General features: G+C 34.5%; 1 non-coding gene across 1 annotated transcript; it reads right to left on the bottom strand.

The window, feature by feature from the left end:
• Positions 1-5,367: 5,367 nt before the first annotated feature.
• Positions 5,368-5,473, bottom strand: LOC150054113 (U6 spliceosomal RNA). Its single transcript, XR_016537985.1, has one exon. It is a non-coding gene; the product is annotated as a U6 spliceosomal RNA (small nuclear RNA).
• Positions 5,474-6,888: the final 1,415 nt, after the last annotated feature.

Genomic DNA, 6,888 nt, shown 5'->3' with positions numbered 1-6,888 from the left:
CAGGTGAAGTAGGAGTAAATTTGCGCAACCTAACTCCCAGAGTGGAGAAAGATGATCCAGGAAGTTTCCTCGGTCTTCGTTTTGTCAGGGTATGCTCCAGAGATCATAACTTGTATCTTTCTTAGGATTCTCCTGTTATCTTTACCACAGGGATGGTGATTTTAAATTTTAAATTGAAAACAAAAAGACTCACTCTAGCATCCAACAGAAAAAAATGGATTACTTGTGTTCTTGTTGCTAAGCCATATCAGGAACAGCACAAAGGGATACCGGGGAGGGGGGGGGGGGAGAGAGAGAGAGAGAGAGAGAGAGAGAGAGAGAGAGAGAGAGAGAGAGAGAGAGAGAGAGAGAGAGAGAGAGAGAGAGAGAGAGGGAGGGAGGGAGGGAGGGAGGGAGGGAGGGAGGGAGGGAGGGAGGGAGGGAGGGAGGGAGGGAGGGAAGGAGGAAGTGAAGGAGGGAGGGAGGGAGGAGAGAGAGAGACAGAGAGGAGAGAGACAGAGAGACAGAGACAGACAGAGAGGGAGGGAGGGAGGGAGACAGAGACAGACAGACAGAGACATGAGACAGAGAGACAGAGAAACCAGGACAGAGAGAGACAGAGACAGAGGTGGAGAAGGAGGAGAGGAGATGATAGAAGAGAGGAGAAAGAGAGAAGAGAAAGATAGCAGAGAACCAGAAGGTTCGGGGCTCACTGGTTTTTGAACTATGTGGTTAGTCTCTCAAGATCATCCTTTTGCAAATAAGAAACAAATCTACATATATTGATAAAGCGCCAGTGACATTGTTTATTTAAATTTCCCCTCAAAAACACTATTGTACATTGTTTTACTATACTTATAGGAAATAAAAATTAATTTCAATATGCTTCCAATAAAAAAGAAACAAAACTACAACCTACAGACCTCTTTTCTTATTTGACACAAGCAACACAAAACTTTCATCAATTAGGATTCATGAAGAAATTGAATGAAACTATTTGTGTTCATACATTCTAACAATCTAAGCAAGCAAAAAATGTTGCATTGGCTTCATATGATTTAAAAATACCAAGATAAAGGTCAATAAAAAATTATCATTAGATAAGCAAGGGTCTCTCATGATAGACAATGCAATATGAAACTATTGAAAAAAAGTCTTTGGGCTTCTTTCATCATTCTTTGATTTTACTATAAATCTGATAATATGCATCTAAGGCAAATGGAAAATCAAGATGATTATAGGAAGAAATTGTCTTCTTGTAGATGAGATTGGAGATGTTATGTTCCAAAATGTTAACATCCTCTGGGTGTGACATTATGTCCTGTCCACCACTCCACATTGCAGTTGGAAACTTCATGTCTTTGATATTGTATAAGGGAGGGGAGAACTAGAGAAAAATGAATTATAACAACATTTATGTTAAACATAGCAAACTGTGAATGGTAAGTTGATTATTTTCATCTATGACATGGAAATTATTTGTGAAATCTCATTTTTTCTCCTTAGGTAGATTTGAAATATTGTTAAAGCTTTAACTAACACTAATGAAAATCTAGATTAAAATGGCCTGGACTATTTAGATGGATTTTTTCAGTATCACAGAAAAAATACGAATAGTTTTTGTAATTTAAAACTCATCACAGGTCTGTCTATGGTAACTCTTACAGAAATATAAAGTGACCATAATCTCTCAAAAACAAATATTTAGGTAGATGTTTAAACTTTTCACACACTTCCGAAGAAGCCAAATAGTAACATTTTTGGAAAAGCAACTGACCTGATTATAATGTAACATGTTTAACAATGAACTTCCACAATCATAAGCTTGAATACTCCTTTGTCTCTAGCCTTAAAGATAAAACAGATTATTTTTATTAGATCATATGAAATAAATAAGACAAAACATGATTGAGTTTCATTGCCTAAGTTTACAATATGACCGGGACCTCAAATTGAGTTATCCAATGTTCCACCAGTATATGCACCTGGGTTCTAAATGCATTTTAAAGCATATTAGTTTGTAGGCAGACAAATGGATATTACCATGGTATTAAGGACACATGAGGTGCTTCACATTGTAACATGTAATGAAAACCCTACTCTGGAGGCTAACTTGACACGATTACCTTCATAGATGTTAAGTGAATGCTAAATAACAAACAGCCTATCATTTAACAATGAAACACAAAGCACTAAGATTTCCAGGGATAAGTATTGAGCATGCCTCTAAACATCAGAAAAATGTTCAAGTAAAATAAATAAATAAATTTTATACACATTTAACATTTAGTAACTGATCACCATAGCATACAGTAGAAGTCAATGAAACATGAAAAATCACTCAAATTTCATGAAGTTTGAGTATATATGTATTACTTATTTATTGTTCATTTGTTTGTTTAATTGTCCTGTGGCATGAACTCAGCACCTGGGCACTGTCCCTGAGTTTCTTTTTGCTCAAGGCTAGTGCTCTACCACATGAACCATAGCACCACTTCTGACTTTTCCTGAGTAGTTTATTGGAGAGTCACATACTTTCCTGCCTGGTCTATCTTCCAAATGCAGTCCTCAGAACTCATCCTTCTGAGTAGCTAGGATTACAGGCATGAACCTCCAGAACTATCAGAATTTATTCAGTATGTTGACTGCATACTTTTGGCTGGGTACTGGTGGCTCATAGCCAATACACACACAGAGAGAAAAAGAAAATGCATTTTGACATATAACGAAATTACATACTAAAATTTGTATTCAGTGTGTGAATATTTGCTAATTAGAAAGTATGAGAAGTTATCACCATCCAAATTAATGAAAATAGAACATATAAATTATGCAACTAACAGTTTTCCCTTATTCATTTATTGCAAAAAAGATATATAAATATCTAGATATCAGCAGTAAAAAATACTGCATTTTTCAATATAGTTAAATGGCATCAGAAATGTTCTTCAAATGTATTGTTAGTTAACATTTACATTTGAAAAATACAGACTAACATTCCATCACTTGGAGAATTTCCTTCTAATACTCTGAAAGAGGATGACTTATAAAATACTATGGTAGATCCAGGTTGCAAAAATAATAGGATAAAAAATGGAAAATACAAGTAATGGGTCTTCATTAGTATTCTATTGCAAAACATTAATAAAAGAAACACTTTCTTTCAAAAGAAGTTTTCTAAGAAGGTGGACCAAAGAAGTTTTCCAAGATGGTAGAAGTATTATAAAAATATTTCTTGAAACAAAATGGTAGAAGGAGCCATCTTTTCTTAGAATGTGATATTTATGCTTTGTTAAATGTCAATGAAATCTAAACTTTTCACTGTCCACTTTCTAAACTTGCCACTGGAGACAGGTAAAAATCCAAGAATATCTCTCACCTACTGGATTTAAGTGATATATGTCTTGAAATGGAGTAACAATGTAGTCTAACCAGATGGTCTTTGCCTTATGTTTAGATATCACCTGACACCTCAGTAAAGAGTATTGGTCCAAGATGATTTTATCTTAGGTGTCACATGAAAGATGTACACATAAACCTTCAGAGCTGGATAATTTCCATTGTCATAAAGCCCTGAAGACAGTCGAAATGGGTGAAAATTTGATATGAAATACATTTATACCTGCTTTTCATTTTGAAGAGAAATCTTACATTTCAGGGTTAAAGATGGGACAATATGTTTTTGGCATCATAGAATTCCCTTTAATCTGTTCAAAAGGGATTTCATCTGTTGATCACATAACCAAATACACATTCTCTGGACCTTAATAGAGAGAGAAGACTTTAAAGGGGAGATTAAAAGAATGAAATAGAGGCACAGACATGTTTTTTTTTTTTTTTTTTTTGCCAGTCCTGGGCTTGAGCTCAGGGCCTGAGCACTGTTCTTGGACTTTCTCAAGGCTAGAGCTCTACCACTTGAGCCTCAGCACCACTTCCAGCGTTTTTGTATGTATATGATACCAAGGAATCGAACCCCGGGTCTTCGCGCATGCTAGGCAAGCACTTTAACCACTGAGCCAAACTCCCGGCCCGACATGTTTTAACTGTAAATAGTGTAACATATTTTGAACTGATGTTCCTGGTGGAAAATGTCTTTCACACACATCAAAACAACTCTGGAAGAAAGAGAATAATATAGAGTTTCTGATAGTTTCTTTTCTATTTTTTAAACTTGATTTTATTATAATTTTGAAATTTTTCTTCTTGAACAGAGTGATAAGAAAAAATGTGCTTTTATTAAAATTTTAGACTAAGAAAATGATTTCAATCTATGAGATCTTTCATCTGCAGGTTGCTATCATTTATGAAAATTCATTCTCAGCTGTCAGGCAGCAGTGGTTGCTTTGTTCGTTATGTAGCCTCATTATGTAACGCCTTTCCATTTCCTATTGAAGAAAAATGAGTCATAGGATAAAATGACCTACAGGCCTTTCCTAGATTCAAGTGGATGTGACCACATTTTAAACACCAATTCATTGGAAAATAAAGTAATGCATAAAAGCTCCAGTCTTGAATTCTGTTCTGATTAACAAGTACTTCTAAAATTGCTTTAAAAAATTGTGCTGTCTAATTAGAATATCCTTGAATAATATTAAGAAATTGATATTCTAGGTTATTTCAGGTAAGTTGACTTCCATCAGTCTTGATGGAGAGAGGATGCAACTGTTTAAGCATAGGTCTGCCAGCGCTTAAAAATGTTTTGTATCATAACCCAGGGTATGATAAGGACACCTGCTCAGCTATGTTCATCTCTGCACTATTCACAATAGCCAGGTGATGGAAACAACCCAGATGCCCTAATGCACATGAATGGATACAAAAAATGTGAGATATATATACACAATGGACTTCTACATAGCCAACAGACAAGATAAAATAATGGCATTTGCTGGGAAATGGATGAAGCTAGAGCGAACCATGTTGAGACAAGTCAAGACCAAAGAAACAAAAGGTGCATGGTATCCTTAAAATGCGGCTATGAGATCCCAACAGTACAAGAGTGAGGACTCAATATTTGTGTATTCAATGCTATGGACATGGTACTAGAAATATAAACACAACTACATAGACATAAAAATTTATGACTCTATAGACATAATGTTTTATTACATAGATTAATATGTATCTATGACATACAAACCCTCAGCCTAATTCTAATTATGTTCTAAAATCTAAGTGCCAGTGATTGTATATAGAGATTTCCTTCTTGAATACTTGTTTGATAAATATATCATTTAAAATATAATGTAAAAATCAATGTTAATAAATTCTTTAATAAAAAAATGTTTTGTAGCACTGCTGGTAGCCAGGCGATGGCAAGCCCCTGGCCTGCCTTGGATGGATAAATAAAGCACAGCTTGTAATGAAGAGCTAGTGTTGTCAAAGGCAAAAATCATGGAATGCTACACAAATAAGCATGCTGTCCTCATGAAAAGGCCATGCTAATCTTTCCTGAATTGTCCCACATAATTTTTTATACATACTGCTGAAGCACGTGTAATAATTTAGCTCTAAGAACAACAATTTCAAACAGTAGAATTACATATATCAGTGAATAAATTTCTCATCCATCAGTTTGGAAGAAACCACTAGTTTATATGTCTATATCTCTTCATTTTAATGTGCTTGTCTTCATTAAACATGTTAATATACTCATATATTAGGAAAGTAGTGACACATAGATTTAAATATTTACCAATTAACATAATTATATGAAGTCAATGAAATTGTCACTTAAAACATTAAATTTCAATCAAAACAACACATACCTCATTAAATTTTTTGGATCATTTCCCAAAAGCGATGGAAGCAAAATTTCACATATTCTACCAAATATCACAATGCTGCATTCATATGTATCAATATAACATGAATTATTGGGGCAAAAATTTTCTTTCAGCAAAATGAGCTGAAAATGGCATAATTGAAAATTTTTAGACAATATGTTTTGTATAAGAGAAAAGAAAGCATGGAAAGAATAAGACATCAAACAAAGCAATAACAGTACAAATAGTAGAACAGTTTAATGTAGTTTAAAAAGGTACCCAATAAAATACTGTATTCTGAAAGACTACGCAAAAGGAATAAACACTTTCCTATTCAAAAGGAATAAACACTTTTTCAGCATATTGAACTCTATCTTATCAGATAAAAAAGGAAAGACTATTTTAATAAATCTAATGAAAACCAGAAGTTGAATACTTGTAGGCATTCTCTATAAAATGAAAGAAAAGTCAGATAAATGTATAGCACAAGCCAGGCATGGTGGCTCACACCTGTAATCCTAGCTACTCAGGAGGCTGAGATTTGAGGATCAAGGTTCAATGCCAGCCAAGGCATTAAAGGATCAGAGATACTTATCTCCAATTAACCTCTAGAAAACAGGAAGTGAGGCTTGGCTCATGGGTAACGTTGTAGCCTTGAGCTGAAGAGTTCAGGGCCACTGCCCAGCTGAGTTCAAGCCCCGTGACCCACACACACACACAAATGTATAGCACACTTAGATAAGAAAAAAGCCAACTTATTTTAAGAACACCTTATTAATCATAAGGAATTTATGAATGATGCTTTGGGTACAAATAAATTTCATGTGGAGTGGAAGAATGAAATAAGTAAAAGAGCTAATAGTAGATAAAAATGTAAAATATCAATTAACAAGAAACCTAGGAGAATCAAAGAGGCTTCATGTAAATGAAGAGATACACTGTTTTAGAAATTAGAGGATTCAAAATGATTTCTCTTTGTTTTTATAAGTGATCCCATTTGTTGCCAGTCATGGATTATGTCTTGGGAGTTTTCAAAATGTCTTTCTGCCTTTGAACTCAGCAGTTTACAAAAGCAGCATACATAGGTGGCATTTTTTTTCTACAAAACTTACTAGGTGTTTCATTGGCTGATTATATTGATTTT

Source organism: Megascapheus bottae, chromosome 15 (assembly GCF_031878675.1).
Source record: "Megascapheus bottae isolate mThoBot1 chromosome 15, mThoBot2.hap1, whole genome shotgun sequence".
Classification (NCBI taxonomy): Eukaryota; Metazoa; Chordata; class Mammalia; order Rodentia; family Geomyidae; genus Megascapheus; species Megascapheus bottae.
This window is presented reverse-complemented; position numbering and strand designations above follow the sequence as displayed.